General features: G+C 37.6%; 1 protein-coding gene and 1 non-coding gene across 2 annotated transcripts in view; both read right to left on the reverse strand.

The window, feature by feature from the left end:
* LOC128867001 (5-hydroxytryptamine receptor 2A-like) overlaps positions 1–19,768 on the reverse strand; it is a 95,799-nt gene that overhangs the window by 51,408 nt on the left and 24,623 nt on the right. The gene's annotated exons all lie outside the window — the stretch shown is intronic.
* On the reverse strand, positions 6,927–7,120 carry LOC128868968 (U2 spliceosomal RNA). The gene has a single exon (XR_008455185.1). It is a non-coding gene; the product is annotated as a U2 spliceosomal RNA (small nuclear RNA).

Raw genomic sequence — 19,768 nt, forward strand, 5'->3', positions numbered from 1 at the left:
TAGGTTAAGAGTCGAAAACTTATTGTTAGTATTAAGATTAATAAATAGATTCAATAAATGATAATAATGATATTGAATACTTTAAAACTCTATTTATTGCCTTTTTTATTCTGCCTACTATTTTATATTTTCTACTGTACTTTATACTAAACTCTCAACTTTGAACTTGCCGAACTCGTATCTGCTTAGAATTGTTCCAAATAAATATTTTTTTTAAATCCATTTTTTTTAGATATTTCGAAAGTATAGGCTTGTAAGAATATACTGTCAAATTTTTGGAAAGATATTCCCAGTATTTTCGATTCTACAGTCGTTTTAGTAGCCGTATCTCACAAATAACTTTTTTCGACCTGGTGTTGTCAAACAAAAAACAAAAAAAACCGAAAACACTCTAAGTCAAATTCAAACCGCGCCATTTTATCAAAATTTTTTGGTTTTTTTATTTAGTAAGGGACATAGCTACAGTCATACTTTTTACAGTCAATTTTTGTTTGGGTTTTGTGTTTCATGAAAAATAGAAGAGCCAAAATGGTCAACTCCGTCCAGGTCCAATTGTTCGGGAGTGTCAACTTCAGCGCCATTCTTTAAATTATTAAGATTAAATCTCTTTTCATTTTTATATGTAAAAGAAGTTCAATAAAAAGCCTAAAAAATTTAAATATCGTTTTTCATTTTTTTATTTAAAAAAAATTCTGAAAATACCCAAAATTTTCGAGCTCTATACCACCGGGACCCCTAGATTTAAAGCCTTAGAGTATCGCCGCCACCAGTCGTTGCTGCTGTTGTTGCCCATTGCGTTTTGTGCTATATCAAAGTATTGGCAGAAACTGATAGCTGCTGATCGCTGTAAGCATTGCTATGAGTGAATGTTATGCAGGCGATACTAACGAGGCGATTTACTGGCTGGTATTTTGAGCTAACTTATATTGTATAAAATTGGGAATGGCCGCCTACAAGTAATAAATAATAATGCCTTACAAAGTCAGCTGCTACTCCATGACCACAAAAGTTGGCATGCAGCCGTTGTCAACGACAGCAACAGGCAGCTTTTATGACTTCATTGCTAGCAAAACAGAAACGAGTAAAGAGACATTTGTAATCGAAAAAAGAAAATAAATATAAATAACAACGAAACGCAACAATTCTCGTTTAGAAAATTGATAGAAGTTTTTCTCTGCGATGGTGGCTTATTAAATTGTACGACATACATACATACATACAAACAAAGCTCTGAATTAAATTGAGTAATAGTAAAAATGTTTGATTTTCTTCACTTTGAATGCTAATATAAAGCAAAAATTGCTCATTCAAAACAAAAAGTGATTTTATTTTACTACAAAAATTTAAATTTTTTTATTCACCAGTATTTATTACGGTCCCTTCGAAATAATTTCCCTGAAATATAACAGCTTGCGCCAAAAGGCAACTTTTTTGGTTATGCAGGGAAAATGTTTTATGTACATAGAGTTTTTATAGGAAAGCAGCTTCACCTTCTATTTTCCATGTTAAAGTTTTCGTACCAAATATTTAACGGTTTTCTGCAGGGAATCCCTAATGTATGAGTTAAATTTTTAAGGCTTTTATTTCTGAGAATGGTAGGAAACTGAATTGCTTAAACCTTCGGGAAACCTTGCTGCCCCGTAGGAACCCTAAAAGAACTGACTGGTCTCTTTTCCATAGGGTTTTCTGCAAGAAGCTGAACAAGAGTGAAGACGCGGACCGACTTGAAAGAGAAGGTTAGGAGAGTCTTCAATAAATGTTATCAAATAAGGAACTTTCAAGATTACCGAGTAATTTGGAAAGAGTATAAGAAAGCCATCAGAGATGCGAAGCGCAACTCTTGGAAAGAGTTCTGCGAATCCAGTGAATTCGTAAAACACTCGGCCAGACTCAGCAAGGTCCTATCCAAGGACCACACTTGTAAAACTCTTGTCAAAAGAGAGAATGGGGAGTGGACTGAATCTGCAGCCAAATCTTTAAAAATCCTTATTGATGCCCATTTCCCGGAAAATTCTATTGCTCCAGTCAGTAACACAGGCGCGAATCGGCAGGAGATCATCAACAGAATAAACTGGGCAATCGAGAGCTTTTCCCCTTTCAAATCTACAGGTATCGATGGTATCATGCCAGTAATGCTTCAGAAGACTAAATCCTTGGTGGTTCCCGTTCTTCAAAAGATCTTTTTGGCGTGTATGTCGCTAAACCACGTTCTTGCTAGCTGGAAGAAAACCAAGGTGGTCTTCATTCCTAAGGCAGGAAAGAGGGGTCACGTCCTGGCCAAGCACTTCAGACCTATAAGTCTTACCTCCTTTATTCTCAAGGTGTTTAAAAGAGTGATCGACTATCACATCCGAGAGCACTTGGAAAACAGACTTTCTCTAGCCCAACACGCTTACCTGAAAGGGAAATCTACGGAGTCAGCCTTACATGAGGTAGTAGGGACCGTAGAGAAATCTCTGGAGGGAAAACAATTCACGGCGGCGTCCTCTCGCCTCTCCTTTGGCTAGTAGCTGTGGATGAAACTTTAACTCGCTTCAACAGGTGTGTGTTAAAGTTGGTAGCAGATGCCGATGACTTGGTCCTAATGTTCTCAGGTCCCTTCCCGTCAGTAATGGCTGAAATTTTGGAAGGTGCACTGGCTACACTCAGTAGATGGACTGCCAGATGCGGTCTCAGAGTCAACTCTGACAAAACTGAGTTGATGCTATTCACCAGAAAATACAAGCCTCCACCTTTTAAGCTTCCAAGACTAAACAAACAGTGTCTTACACTCACATCGAAAGTCAAGTATCTTGACCCCAAGCTCCACTGGAAGCTGCACAAAGAAAATCGTGTTAAGTAGGCCAGTATATCCTTCTACGCCTGCAAGTTAGTGTTCGGCAAAAAATGTGGTCTCAAGCCACGTGTCGTACTTTAGATGTACAACTTAGTGGTTCTGCCAATTTTGACATACGGTTGCCTAGTTTGGTGGGTAGCTCTTCAGAAGGGCTACAACACCACTAAACTAGAAAGGGTGGAGAGAACTGCATGTCTGGGCATCACTGGTGCTTGTAGAACTTGTCCCACTGCTGTGCTCAACGTTATTCTGCACTTACTTCCTATGGATCAGCAGGTTAAATCCATTGCTGCTCAGAGTGCTATTAGGTTTGAAGAGATTGGCCTCTGGAGACAATTTCCTGTAGGACATAGTAACATCTTGAAGCAGATCTCCCCTTCCTTCTCTGTTCTTCGCACTGATCTCTCTATCCGCACACTGGGAGTTGAAGCTTGTGCTAGGGCTATCTTTCCGGACACGCAAGACTGGAAGGAGGGGAGAGTCAGCACAGACATAGGCACCTCTGTTTTCACTGACGGATCCAAAATTGAATCTGGAGTGGGAGTGGGGGTTTTCTCTAAATCAGCCAGCATTTCGGTCTCCTTTAAACTGCCGCAAACGAGCAGCGTTTTTCAAGCAGAGGCCTTCGCGATCCTGCAGGCATGCAAAATGCTTCGGCATCGACAGATGGAGGTCTGTCTCTTCACGTGCTATTTTGAAAACATTATAGCCTCAATACGATAGATACAGAACGCTTAAGGTGTTGGGAATCCCCCGCTATTCAATTTCCAAACTCATTGCGGTGTTCACTGGTCACTGGGTGATCGGTACTCATGCAAAGAAGCTTGGCATTCCGTACAACCCCTATTGCAGAAGCTGTGGGGATCCTGCAGAGAAAGGAACTGTGGAACACTTTCTCTGCAAATGTCCGGCACTCGCGACTAGGCGCTTGAGATTCCTTAGCGTGCCCTTTGGGGATGACTTGAAGAAATTCTCCAGCCTAGATGCCTTTTCTTTCCTCCACTACATCAACAGCACTGGATGGCTGTAGATGGTTTTCTCTTCGCAAAACTTTTCTTTGCACAGGTAGTGGTCCACATTATGGTATCAAAACGGCACGTAAGTGCTACTTGAAGTGTGCCTGTGACACTCTTGCCATTTTACATACCTACTTACCTATAGTTCTCATGCATCTAAAAAAACACTCGGGACTTTTGGGAATGCTCCAAAATTTTTTGAATAATGTCTGTCGGGGTTTATTTGGTTTCTGATAGAAATTCTAATTTAAGCTCTGATTCAGATCTTTTTTGTATTGAATTTGCTATGAATTTTAGTGTTATTTGCTAAAAATTTATTCTCGCATTTAACTTTTAAAGGCGCGTTTTATCTTCTATGTTAAAAGCAATATATTTGTTGATTAATCACATATTTAGTGCACTATGAATAATAAAAAAAGGGCGTGTAGCATAGCACACATAACAGAAGTGATACTTTCAAGGCAGACAAAGAAAGAGGGAGAGATCCGAGAGAGAATGAGAGAGAGAGAGAGAGAGAGAGAGAGAGAGAGAGAGAATATGTATCTAAATAAATCCACAACATTTGCAGAGAATACAAATAGACAAAATTTACAGAAAACGAAGGGTCGGCCGGTATAGGTAAACGCCGGACACAAACCGTGGCTAGAACGCGCACTATTTTACTTTATCACCCGCACAAACGCAGCGAGGCAGTGTTATTTCTGACTAGAAATTTGCAACCACAAGAAAAAACTCAGGAAGAATAGCCTAAAGTGTACTTAAGATACATATATGGTATAGCTCCCTCTCCTCTTTTTCTCTACGTTATATCTTTTTTCTCTCTCGCGGAACGAAAATGCCCAAAACGTTGCAAGGCCATTCTCGCTCGTCCATCGACGACTAAGAACTTTCACTTAGAAAATTATTACACCATTTCTAGAGTATCAGCAGAAAAATGTTGAGTAGCATTGAAAAATAGTATTCAAATATTTCAAAATGTAAATTTATCTTTAAAATCATCGGCATATTATTAAATTATAACTGTTTTTCAATAAAAACAATTTATTTTTATTGTTCATGAATTTATCTGCATACTCCACTTTTATTACCCCATATGAAATTTGAGGTTATGAATTACTTAAGTTTTCCTTGATTTTATTTCCCTTTGCGAAAGCAACAACGGAAGAAAAAATTAAAATTATAATACAAATCAGACTAAATAAAGGAAAACTAAACTGAGTGGTTATAAGAGGGAGACTTCAGTTCGTTGCATATAAACAACAACGTGCATTTATGGGTTAAATTATTTAACTTTTTACCATTTAGATATTTAAAATAAGTCTTCATTGAAGAGCCCTATAATTTATTTTATTTTTTCACCCTAACTTTTTATACCAAAGTTACACTGTGCGGCGTTGAAGGCGACCACAAAGCAAAGAAACGTAAAGTAAAGTTGAATTGCGATATGGCTGATGAATCAATAGAAAAGCGTAGAATCAATATTTCCTAAACAAACATGAAAATACTTGGAGCAAGTGCTTTGGAGAGAAAAGGAGCTAGTGGAAACGCAAGTGGGGTATTGGCCAAGGTCATTAAAGATGGAGGACTGAGTGCCACGCGTTTTATCCAAACAAATAGGCTACGCAGAACTCGAAATTGAGTGCTGCGAGTTTTTATGACAGGGAAGTAATTTGCTGATGGAATTGAATATATGGAAAGCCGGCAAAAAGGGGAAATGGAGGTAATTGCTTCAGAAGAGCAAAACAAGATGGAGAAAAATATATAAATAATTTTACTTGTTTTACGTAGAGGTAAAAATATATGGTACGAGTATATTAAGAAGTTATTTTTCCATGAAGAAAAATGTCTTTTAATATACTCCAATTTCGTTGAGTCTAGGCATATCTGCCGGATTAAAAAAATACTGAAAACTCAGCTCGCATTTTAGTATATTTTTTTTTATTTGTATATGTGACGAAACTAATATTGAAATTAAAAGAAAACTAAGTATACGAGGTGTGTTCAAAAAATAAGGTGAATTTTTAAAATTTCGCGGTCTTTGTACATTCGACTTTCGACTTTTTTATGTTGGTAAACTCGTCTCGAAGATATGTCCGTGGTTTTAACAATATATCCTATTTGGCTTGTTTGGGAACGGCATAAAAAAGCGAAGTATTCTGCGTGTTCAACGATTTTCTGCTATCGAAAAAAATGGATTAAAGAAGTTGCATCAAATTTTGTGTAAAAAGAGAGTATTCTGAGTCAAAAAAAAAAAATGTTTACAAGCGGTATAAGCTTTTCACGGAAGGTCGAGACGATGTGAATGACGACACTCGCTCTGGACGCTCCAGCACATCAATAACCGATGAAAATGTTGAGAAAGTGAAGAAAATTGTTATGGAGAATCGTCCAGTCTCAATTGGAAAAGTTGCTGAGGATGTTGGCATATAGGCTGGCTCATGCCATGCAATCTTTTCGGAAATTCAAGCATGAAGCGTGTGCAGCGAAGTTCGTTCCAAGATTGCTGAATTTTTACCAAAAACAACGTCGCATGAGCATCGCTCAGGAATTGTTGAATGACGTTTACGATGATCCAGATTTGCTTAAAAGGGTCATAACCGGCGACGAATCACGAGTATATGGTTATGACAGCGAAACCAAAGCCCAATCGTGGATGGAAGGGTCCGGCAAAGTCAAGACAAAAAAAAAAAAAATACCAGTCTAACGGTTAGACGCGATAGAAGTGAAATCTTCCGTAAGACAAACTGAGAGAGAATAAGACGAAAGCAGCATTAGGAGCGGGATAATTATAGGTTCATTATAATATTGCTCTAAAGTTCATATTTTATTTTCTTCATTTTATTATTATTCATCCTCAATGTTTTCAATTTCAACAAATGATACGAGTGGCTTATGATAGATAAAATATGATACAAATGCTTTGGTTTCGATGTTGTCAAAAAAAATGCCCAAACGGACCGAAGAAACAGACTTACATTTTTGTTCCATTTTCGTCTACTTGTATTCATATAAAAATGTATGTCCCTTCCCACCAAAGCTAAATGTATTAGTATATTTCTTCTTGTATTTATTCAATAATTTGGGCCGAAATCCCGGCGGTATTGCAATACCGGGCCAACCCGTGGCAGAGGTGGAGCAAGCCCTTAAAACACTCCGCCCATTTCCAAAAATCAGTTTAACATTTGTTGTCCTCCGACGGAGGATCTATCAGATGTTAAGCTGATAAGAACAGATACCACACTACCTAGTCAATAGATTTTCTAATAAACCTTTTGAGAATTACACGCTCACAAAAATTATTTATATCAACATATAATATAACGCTTCGTAACTAAATAACTTTTAGGCCAGCGCTGACAGCATGGCGCGCTAGCCGAGAGACTAGCAATGTGAGCTTCCGATCCAAAATCCTTGGTTCGAATCACAAGAAAAAATAAAATTTATTTTTAGTTCGTCGCTACGTTTATATCAACATATAATATAACGCTTCGTAGCCAAGAGGGTCGCTTTTTCGTTTCACTTTTTCTCAAATCACTCCCAACGATTCTAAAGAAGTTTTCACTTCAAAAAAAAGCACGCCAAGTTTGATCAAATGTCAAGCTTTTGCTCACTGTTTGCTTCGACTACCATAGCGTAGTGTCTTGGTGTCTTCTCATCACAAGGTCGTATGGTAAGTAAGGAGTATTACCTTGACGTTATGCATCGGTTGCGTGAAGAAATGCAAAAAAACGTTCGAAATTGTGGAAAAATGTACATGGTTTTTGCATAATGATAATACACGTACTCACTCATCTTTGCTTGTGAGAGCCAAAGCAACACCGTTATCATACCTCAGCCACTGTATTCACCAGATTTGGCCCCCTGCAACTTTTTTCCGTTCCCAAGATTGAAGAAACCCACGAAAGGACGGCGCTTTGCGACGATTGAGGAGACAAAAGCGAATCGCTGAGGAGCTCAAAGACATACTAAAAAGGGCACATCAGAACTGCTTCGAGAATTGGAAAAAAGCTGGCACAAGTGTATTATATTTGAGGGTGACTACTTTAAAGAAGATAAAATAGAAATTGATTTTTGTTCTTTTTTATTAATGGTAATGGTAAGCTTTTTTCACTACAATAGTCACGAAGAATTGTGGATGTTTGTACTTTCACTGTGAACTGTGTGCAATTCTTGGAGTTAGGACTTGGTGTACTTGCTCGTGAATGGCTGTAAGTTGGACGAAAGAGTTGGCGAAGGAGTATTCTTCGAAGAGCTCAAAATTGGACTCAAACTAAGGTAGATCACTGTAGTCTGTTCCAAGCAGAGGTAGCCGTAATCAAAGAAGCAGCCGATTGGCTACTCCGCTACCGACTTCACCAGATTTGGCCCCCTGAGAAATTTCCACTTTATGTTTTTCGAATATTCGCAATATTTTTTAAACCACATTTTTTTCGACTATTTTTTATAATTTTTTTTTCTTTTTTCTTAATTTTAATTTTATATATTATAATAAAAAAACCTTATAAATCAACGTTACGAACTTTGACCCAAACTTACGAAAATTTAATTTAACAGATTTAGCATCAATATTTTACATTTTTTTGTAAGAATTTTTGGAAAATTTCTGAGTATGTAGTTTTAGTGTTCATTCTTCTTCTTCCTTAAGATGACAGTCCTGTATGGACGCTGATTCCATAACTACCTTCCTCCAGATTTCTCGATCCGCTACTAAGCGCCACCAGTTTTGCACTCTCCTTAAGCTGGTCGGTAACTGCATCTACCCTTATTTTCTTTGGTCTGTCCCAAGTTCGTTTGCGATATGATTGTTTCTTGAAGGCTCGTTCTGGTGCTCTTTGTTCTGGCATTCTTCCTGCGTGTTCAAGTCAGCGTATTCGTTGGTATTTTGTGCATTCTATGATGTTTTGCTCTTAAATGAAGTATTTTCCTTTCGAATGTTGCTATTTAGTTGACGTCTTTTATCTTCATTGTTCAAACTTCACAGCCGGGTGTCATGATTGGGAGTCACAGAGCATTTTTATTTTATTTTTTGGTTTTTTGACAGGAGTTTGGACTTGAAGAGTTTCATATGCCCGGAGTGTGTTTTATTTCCTGCTTGCAGTCTGTCTTTTATGGCAATTGTTGTGTCGTAGTGAGCACTAAGCACCACTCCAAGCTATTAAACTTTTTCTACAGCTTCGAAACGTGCACTGCCAATAACAAGATGGGTTGCTTTTTGATTTGGTCCGTAGCATATACTTGGTTTTGTCGTGGTTGATTTGTAGTCCATCTTGCAAGGCCTTATTTTTTAGACCATTGAATGCCCCTTTTAGTGTTGTAACATCTCTTGTAATTGTGACTACGACATCTGCGTTCGCACATATCCTGCTGTTGGAGACGTCTTTCTGGGGATCCAAATGATAAATTACTTCATTCAGCATTAAGTTGAAAACCAAGGATGACGGCGCGTTGCCTCGTTTAACTGCCGAGATTACTTAAAATGGGCCTTGGTTAACTTCTCCGTGATGCCACTCCTTATAAGTGTCGGTTTAATTTTGGTTCACTAAAAGGCAGTGAAATTATAGTTCACTCAATTTTAATATAAAGACTTACACTGCAGTTTCAAGTCGCTCAAAATCGCATTGATATTTGAAAGTTTTTTTTTTTTGCATTCGATGTTGAGCATTTTTTTCATCAACTTTAAAATTCTGGCACTAGAACTGGAACCATGAAGCGCTTTAATTCTTGGACACAATTCCATAAATCTCCAATTCTCTATGCCCTTTCGTTGCGCAGTCATCTGCTGGTCATATGCCGGAACAACATTTCTGCCGGGCACCAATAAACTCCGTTCAAAAATACAGACAATTTATGTAATTTGTTCTTTTTAAATCTTTTATTTGTTATTTGCTAAGGTCAAACTAGTCATGGTTGTAAAATTTGCCAAAGCAACGTTTTGCTTACACTAAAAATAATGAATAAAATAAAGCATTTCTCTTAATGGCTTTTGGAAGTTTGAACAGTAATTTCAATCAGTTTTACACCTTTGTTTCTCCGAAATTCTTTTCAGATTGGCTCACATATTATATGCATATATTTATATGTATTAGGGTGAGCCAATTTGTATGCCTGTCAGTTGACTCCTGTCAAAATTTGAACGTGCTGCGTCAGTTAGTTTGTGTTCTACAGCTACGTTTATCAGACTACCCAGTAATAGTCGGCCACAAACGCAATCGTGTAACAACTTCACATAAAGGTTTGGCGTTGTTTAATCGAAATATGGAGGAGTTTTTGCGCCGTTTTGTAACCGAGGACGAAACATGGATCCATCACCACACACCAGAGACCAAACAACAGTCGAAACAGTGGGTTTCTAAAAAAACACAAACTAACTGACGCAGCACGTTCAAATTTTGACAGGAGTCAACTGACAGATGCCTGTTGACAGGAGCAGTATTTCTTTTTCAGCAAAGAGGTCAGAAATACAAAAAGTCACGGACTTATTGACCCGCCCTCGTACATCAGTAACTTTTCCTATTTTGTTATTAAACAATTATTATTATTATTTTTTGTTTTTGTTTTTGTTTTTTTTGTATTTCCATTATAAATTACGATCTGTTAATATTAACAATAAGTAATTGGTGTTAGGGCTTGGAATTAAAATGTCCCTTCCCTTTGAAAGAGAACATTATTGTCTTTGGTGGTATTTAGTTACAATTTTACTAATACTTAGTTTTCTATAATTTTATATTATTATATTTTATTTTATATTACAGTACGAGCAAGATCTGTGGGTGTTTTGCGCTTTAGTCTTCTTGGTTTAAGTTCCATTTCCGGTATCAGTCTCATCTCATGGTTTCTGTGCTCTAATAGCCGCAAGATGTGCTTACTGCTGCTTCTTTTTACTGCTTCAGTGACAGCGTCTATGCCAAGGTCGCGGTGAATGTCGCCATTTTTTATGTACCAATTTGCGTTTGTCCTTAGCAACTTAGATTGACTTCTCTGAATGATTTGTAGGTTTGATTTACTGGCAGTCCCCCAAATTTCTAGTCCGTAGGTCCATGTCGGTCTGATTTTTGATTTGTATATCATTTGTTTATTAAGTAAGCTTAGGGTTGATTGATTTCCTAGTAGTCAGTAGAGTTGTCGGAATTTGTTTTTCATCTCGTTTCTCTTGTTCAGTATGTGTTTTTTCCATGTGAGTTTTGAGTCAATCATTATGCCTAAGCATTTTCCACTTAAGTGTATTTTTATGTCTTCCCCGTTAATTTGGATTGGATATCTTGCAGATTTTCTCTTCGCGTATATTACATGTTGTGTTTTGTCTTTATTGACCTCAATGCCCCATTTTTCAAACCATTGTGTTGTAGCTGATAGCGTACCTTGCAGTGTTTTTGTTGCTGCTTCTTCATTGCGGTTAGCTGACATTAAAACTGTGTCGTCTGCAAATGTAGCTATCATTGATCCTCGAGTAGTTGGCGTTGGTATATCTGCTGTGTATACTAAGTATAGTATGGGGCCCAGTACGCTTCCTTGTGGTACTCCAGCAGACGCCGTCAAGATAACAGAGCACTCATCGTCATATTTTGTGAAGAAGTGTCTATCAGTCATGTAGCTTTTAAGGATATTAAATATGTTAAGTGGTAAAATGGTTTTTAGTTTATATAGAAGTCCTTTGTGACATACTCTGTCAAAAGCTTTCGCGATGTCCAAATATACGGCAATGCAATATTTCTTCTTATCGAAGTCGTCTGCAATTTTTTGACTACTCTGTGAATCTGTTGCACAGTTGAATGTTGTTTTCGGAAACCGAACTGGTGTGAGGGGATAGCGTAGTTTTGTTTTAGAATCGGGGCAATTCTGTCAAGCAGTATTTTCTTAAACAATTTAGAGAGGATGGGCAGCAAGCTAATTGGTCTGTACGACCTAGCAACAGTGGCGTTCTTGTTTGGCTTGGGGATCGCTATAACTTGTGCAACTTTCCATGCTTTTGGGAAGTATTGTAACCTAATTATTCCGTTGAAGAGGTCTTGTATGTATTTTATTAAGTATCGGGTAGCTCCTTTAGTATTTTTCCATTTATTTGGTCATATCCCGGTGTCTTTTTGTCTTTAAGTTTCTTTATATAATATTTGATTTCTTCTTTTGTCGTGTTAATAATCAATTATGATTAAATTAATAATAGGAATAATTAAAATGCTTATATGTAATATTGTTGGGACAAAACATAACAAAAAAAGAGTTGTTAAAAGCAATAAATTCGGCGAAGAATAAAAAATCCGAAGGACCGTATGAAATTCCAGCTGAATCATATAAACTTGTAGATGAAGAAAATATAGAAATTATGGTTTAAATATTTAACAAAATCTACAAATATGGTGTGTATCCAAAGGAGTGTCTTCGTGCCGTTGCATAAAAAAATTTTTTGCTTCTTTGCTTCTTCACTTGCTGATCACTACCCCTATGTATTACTTAAAAATGCGGAAGAATATTTAAGGTTTTCTTATGTCCTAGAATGGCATAAACTATATAACACTTGACAAAAAGTAAAAAAAGAAAAAAAATTCCAGCTTAAATAAGAAACACCCTAATATGAGGTACAGATATGAGTATATCTGTGCATTTGATGGCACAATATTTCTGTCAACATTCATTTGCATTATTGAGTTTGGTAAAGTAAATGAAAGTAAATTATACTGCGGAAACTTTTCATTTATGAGCTTTTTACTACAAGAAATATGATATATGTCCATGTGCATGTATGTATGTCTGCATGTGCGTATGTAAGTATGTATGTATGTATTTATGTAAAGTTCAAAACAGATAGGAAGTCTTTCATTTCAAAAGTCAGATAAATTGTTTGTTGAAAAATGAAAAGTGTAAAAGAATACACAAATTTCGTGTAAACAAGAAAGGGAAGTTACATTCAAACATACACTTTCATATACGAATGACATGAAACAACTGTAAACATATGTATGTATAATAATCATAAATATATATGCGAGTATGACATAAATGCTGGTATACAAATATCATGGCCACGTCGAGTTCCTGTAGGGCTGTTAAGGAGTAAACAGAAAATACAGTAACTCTCTCGCAAAATGGGACACGGCATACATTTTGGATTTAAATTTGAATGGTAGCGCCCAGGTGAGTTATGTTACGGGCTTACTAAATCCGTTATTTTCTCGGTAGATGGCTGTAGTGATCGATATCTCGTAAAGTATCGACCAAACAATTTAAAGCTGATGCTTGTTTTCAAGGAGACAGTTCACACTAAATAAAACTCATTTGTCGTTTCTTGGTTTTTCCATTCAGTTGTGAGTAACAAGATGTTGGGGAGTTAGCAATGGAAGTCAACAAAGAGAAAATTTGGTATATTTTTTAGTTTTTCTTTGTTAGCGGCGGAAAGGAAAATGCGAGTCAGGCCGCTGAATGAGTGGATTTTGTATGAAGTTTATGGTGCCGATGCTGTAATAGCTAATAGCGTGCAGTTTTGGTTTCGTCGATTCAGTGCAGGCATTTTTGGTGCTAAAGTTGCACCTCACACAGGCAGACCCGTAGTCGAAAATGTCGACCAAATCACAGAAAAAATCGAAATTGACCGGCATGTTTGTAGTACTCGCATTGTTCAGGAGCTAAAGATCGACCATAAAACAAATTTAAGTCATAAATAATGGATTTCTTTTTCGTCAAATAAATATTTCACTTTTTTGAAGTTACACTATTTCGCTGATGCGTGGAAAAAGCGAAAGCAGTTTCCTTTCGCAAGCCGGGTAATCCAGCAAACATACCAGCATATACCTATGAAATGAGACTTCCAGCTAGATGTCGCTAGGAGTATGTTTAAACCTTCTTAAATGTCTTGTTTTTTTCGTCTGTCATCTGTCAACAATATTCAGTTCATTGTTTGTTACGTTTCATACAACAGTGCAATTTTGTCGCTCTTAAAAATGTCGAATTTCGTGCCTTCTAACCACGATTTGCGGACATCGTTGATTTTCTGTTATCAATTGAAGAAAAACGCTTCTCAAGCTCATCAAATGCTTATAGAAGCTTATGGTGGACATGCTCTAAGTAGAGCAGAGTGCTTCAGGTGGTTTGAAAAATTTCGAAGTGGTGATTTTAGCGTGGAGAACGAGGACCGTGGCCGGCCACCGAAATAGTTTGAGGACGCCGAATTGCCAGCATTGTTGGATGAAGATGATGGTCAAATGCAAGAAATGATGACAGAGCAGTTGGGAGTGACCCAAAAAACCATTTCCAAGCATTTGAAAGACATGGGCATGATTTTAAAGGTCGGAAGAGGGGTGCCGTATGAACTGACTTTATGACCATGTACCGCCACATCGATCAAGAGCGACCCGGGAATTGGTGGAGCCGTACGATTGGGAACCGCTGGTGCATGCGGCTTACTCACCAGACTTAGCGCCTTCCGATTATCATTTGGCACTTTCACGAGCAGCGCTTCAATTCTCGCGAAGAAGTCAAAAAATGGCTCGATGGTTGGTTTGCGGCCAAAGGTGGCCATCTTTTTTGGCGCGGCCTCCACAAATTGCCTGAGAGATGGGAAAAATGTGTCGCTAGTGATGGCTATTATTTTGAAGATTAAATTTGTAACCATTTTTTGTTAATATACGGTTGAAATTGAAAGAAACTGTCATTTAATAGCTAATAACTACGGCCCTATTAATTTTTTAAGCGGCTTAAGCAAGACTTTTGGAAAAATTTAAAAAATAAAAAATCTTTCTTCTTAGACACCCCAAGGTTATACCAAACGAGCAATTCGGTTCGATTTAGGTAACACCACAGCACGACGCATCAAATTAAACGAATCTATAATCACGTTAAGTCCAATTTCGATCATAAGAAATCAACCGGTTTAATGCTTTTTGACATTGAACAAGTTTTTGAGTCGATATGGGATGATGGATTTATCTACAAATTAGTAAATCTAAAACTTGCGTTACCTCTGGTAAAAATCGTAAATTGCGTTTTAAAATCTCGCTACTTTTGCACATCTCTGAATGGGGAATACCCTGAATTGATCGAACAAACAGTTAGAATTCCTCAGCGATCGGTTCTTGGTGCTTAACTCTGCATTATTTATTGTTCTGATTTTCCCAAATTAGTGAATTGTTCATCGCGCCAATCAAGCAGAAAAATCAGCCAATTGTTCATATGCAAGGGTTTGGTAATGAAATCGTAACCAAACTTCAGGATAAACTACAAGACGTGTCAGACTATTTGAGTACCTACTTGAAAAATAAAATTAAGCATTGGTTATACGCAAGTAACTTTTTCACTAGAAAAAGTAGTCATTGCTTCATACCAACAACTGGCTGGAAATTATGTATTTATGATATCCCAGGGGCCAATACCGTACGATGCCTTGGGGTGATTTCTGATAAAAAAGTATACTTTTCAAATCACGTAAAGTACACACTAGAGGAGGTAAATTTGGCAATTAAAATGTTACATTCCTCAATAAATAGACGCTCAGGCTCAAGTGAGGAAAATAGACTAATAATTTACAAGTCTAGTTATATAATTTAGTCAATAATATTGGTACTGGGCAGGTATAGTCTGGAGTAATATTGCAAAGTGGTTAAAGTGACAAAGGTTAAAAAGGTCCGCCAAAATACGGTACTGAGAACGATGCTACGACTGTGATGGGACTACTCCACCAGAAAACTTCATGGGGAGGTAAAAACTAAGATTTTGTTAGACCAAATACAACATTTTACTGAAAGATTTACAATTCGTTCCAGTTTTTGACAGACGATCTGCTAGTAGCTGAACTTTCGTAGTGTGCAACTAGGCAGTGGTACTTAAATGCATGCAGACGTAAAGCGGAGGACTTTCTTAGCAATTTTTTCCTTCGAAAAAAAAATTTTTTTTAAAAAGCGAAACCTATGATAAATATATGGTTAGGGGAATAAGTTCATAGTGTTTTTATACTTTTTTCTGTTTTGTAACGATTTGTTCGCTGTGTGAGAAAGGGTAAATAAGAATCCATTCGATAGAACTCTTTCTGCTCTATAAAACTATGTTAATTGTGTTTTTGAGTTATTTAATTTTTTATTACTTTTGAGGCTTAGAAATGGAAAACCCAGTAGGCAGAAATCAACATTTTAGACACCTGGTCTTCTTTGCTTTTCATCGAGTTCAAAAAACTGCCAAAGCAGCCCAGGACATTTGCGATGTGTATGGAGAAGTTGTCCTAGGAGAGTCTGCAGCACGGAAATGGTTTGCAAGGTTTAAAAATGGTGACTTTGACGTCAATGACACGACCCGCACCGGAGGGCCTTTTGCATTTGATGAAGATCGTCTCAAATCATTTTGGAATGGGCGGAAGAACGGTTGCCAAACCGCGGCAGAAATGAACTGCGATCATAAAACGATACTCAGTCATCTTCATTTAATGGGATTTACCTAAAAATTATGCTGACTATGCTGACGACATATGTCTGCTGTCGCATAAATATTCGTACATATCAGCAAAACTTCATGCGGTGAGCCAGGCCGCAACACAAACTGGACTAAAAATCAATATCGCGAAGACTAAAGTTATGCGCATCAACTCCAGCTAATCGCATGTTCTTCAGATTGCCGGCACACCCCTGGAAGATGTAAATGAATTCTGCTACCTGGGGAGCATTATCTCCAAAACCGGCTGATCAGCAGCTGACATACGTAGCCGTATATCCAAAGGATGCGCTGCATTTAGCATGCTGGATTAGGTGTGGAGAGCGTCTCACATCCCCAGTCATACGAAACACAAGATTTTCAATGCCAACGTGAAATCCGTAGTGTTGTATGGGTATTAAACTTGGAACATATCAGCATGTGTACTACATTCGCTACAAGCCTTTCCTAATCGTTGCCAGCGCTGTTTATACCGAATCGTCCCGGGAGATGAGAAATGGTGCCTATACATCAATGTGAAACAAGGAAAGGAGTGGGTGGCACCAGGAGATACGCCAAAGTTGAGAGTCAAGCCGGATATTCATCCAAAGAAGATTGTGATTTGTGTTTGGTGAGACTGGGAGGGCATGGTGTACTGGGAAATGCTCAAAAAGAATGTCACGGTCAACAAGCAGCTGTCATTGCGCAGCTACACACAGGATTAGATCTCGATCAATTAATATTGAGCTGACAGTCATGGGAATTGATGCAATCTTGAATGAAATTGGATGTCAAGAACTCAGCAAATAAATTAACTGGCCTACTTGTGCTCAATTATATTTTAATAAACAATTTATGCAAACACAAAGTACCACTCCGAGTGAGCATTGCGGTATAAATACCCAAATTGATGAAGGCATACGTACACTCATCCGAATGTATGCATGTGTGTGTGAACAGAGTATGTGGTTGACACATTGAGTTATTTCCGTTACACATTCATATTAAGAACGGAATTATTTTCAATAATCCACAATGAATCCTCTTTCCTTGCATTGTAAATTTACTTAAATTTCACGTAATTCGGAGTCTCGCTTTACTACGATTGCGTGTGTGTTTGTGTTTGTGTTGGTATTGATATCAATATCCTTCAATTGCAGCTTGCCTTTTTATTGATACTGATCTGTTGATACAGCGCCAAGTGTAATGACGAATAATGAGTTTATTCGAATTTTTGTTGTTGTACTTTAATAAAGCGTGCATTACAAAGTATGGTTGAAAAGATAAAGGCACCTGTTAGCGGGGCGGCAGTTAATTGGCACAGCGCTCAAAGGATGATTGAAAATGAGATGGAAAAATAAGATAAAATTAGAGATAAAATAATAGTCATTTCGTAGAGAATTAAGAAGTAAATTAAGTCGATAAATAAATTTGCAATTTTCACAGCTAAAATGCTGTTATATTCGTAGCATTCCATTTAAAATTTAAATTAAAAATTAGCCGTCATCACATCTACAATACTCTGCTGTATGCAGCTCCAGTATGGGGAACTCTTTGGAGGTAAAAGTATATAGAAGACCACTTGAGGCATTTTAAAGACTTTGCGTGCTAAGGGCAACGTTTATCACACGCCTAACATACATCGATATTTTGGCGGAGGAACGAGTGTGAGGCGAAATGAGCAGTGCAACACTAACGTAGCAGATCTTACATATACTAAAAGCGGCCGCCGTAGCCGAATGGGTTGGTGCATGACTACCATTTGGCATTCGGTGAACTTAGGTAGGTAGGTAGGTGGGGTGGTTGTCATAAAGACACACTTAGACCTTTCGCATGTCCATTGTGATACCACTGGAGCTTATCCTTACTCTACGTGTTCCTTTTCAAACCATCCGGTAGCTTTAATAAACGAGCAGAGCTTCGTTAGTTTTAGATGCGCTATGTCCGCTACATCGGTTAAAAATGCCGTATCAAGAATGCGCAGCCTCCTCATAGCTAAGCTTTCACACTCACATAAAAGGTGTCTGACTGTTTCCTCTTCTCCTGTATTAATACAGCTTCTACAGAAATCGAAGTACGGGAGTCCTAACCTTCTAGCGTGGCTGCCTATTAAGCAATTACCAATTAATACCCCTATCATTTTTCTTACAGCTTCTCTGTTAAATCTTAACAAGATTTTCGATCGACCGCTGTTCCATTTCGGCCACATCTGTCTGCTTAGTTCGCATGTTGTGAGGTTTTGCCAACTAGTGTTTACCTGTTTGATGGTTTCCGTATCTATAAGTAATTTACAAGTGGCTATAGGCATGGGTATCAGCGACCTAAAGACTAAAAAATAATTCGATTGCAGCTTAGATAGAAATAGAAATTTAGAAAGGGTGACATCAAGAGCGAGGATATGAAAATTTTTTTTAATTTCATTAAGACACCTAGTCATGGGTGCATAATTTAGATAGTTTTACATACAAATTTAAGCACACAACGCTTTAGAAGAAACACTATACCTTTTGGGGAAGACTGAAGCTTCTTTGCTCCCATATATATAGGATAAGTAATGAAACTTAAACGTCTTTCGGAAATTGATTTCAAATTTGTTAACGTACGACGAATCCCATACGATGGATGTGGGTCGCTAAAAAGAAGAGCTTGAAAGGCAAACCGAACAAAGTTGCGTTGAAAACGTTCGGCAATTTGAGAGTAAAGAGTATAAATGAATTCCAAATTACTGGAGCATACCACCTTGATCAAAAATTTCGCGAAAATTCAAAATACAAATTTATTCCTCAAAAGTGATATTATTGCCTCCCCATCAACTGAAACACTCTTGAACCGATGTTTGATCCCGTTCGAATGATTTCTGGAACTCTATTTTAAGTGTAGTCATCAGTTTGACCCATCCTTCGAATCATTTCTGGAACTCTATTTTAAGTAAAGCCATCAGTTTGACCCCACCTTCGAATAATTTCTGGAACTCTATTTTAAGTGTAGTCATCAGTTTGACCCATCCTTCGAATCATTTCTGGAACTCTATTTTAAGTAAAGCCATCAGTTTGACCCCACCTTCGAATGATTTCTGGAAGTATGGGCATCAGAGCTGTCTTCGATTTTTCTATTAAAAAACGTTCCTCGTAGTAGTTTTTTGGCTCGATCAAACAAAAAGAAATAGCAGGGAGCTATATCAGTTGAATTCTGTGGCTGCTAGATGGTATTTGTTTCGTTCTTGGTCAAAATTTCACCGATAATGAACGCAATGTGCAACGGTGTGTTATCATGGAGCCAAGTCCACGAGTTGTTTTCTCAAATACTTAACATAAGCGTACGCGCCAATTATTATTATTAAAAACGTCTCATAACGCCCAGATAATAATTCTTATTAACTGTCTGACCTTCTGGCAAAAGTTCATGGTGTTCAATACCGTATCAGTCTATAAAAACCCTTAAAACCGCTTTCATTTTTGATTGAAAATGACTAGATTTTTATGGTGTTGGTTCATTCAGAGCTCTCCACTTACTCGTGTGATCTCTGGAT

This window comes from Anastrepha ludens, chromosome 6 (genome assembly GCF_028408465.1).
Source record: "Anastrepha ludens isolate Willacy chromosome 6, idAnaLude1.1, whole genome shotgun sequence".
NCBI lineage: Eukaryota > Metazoa > Arthropoda > Insecta > Diptera > Tephritidae > Anastrepha > Anastrepha ludens.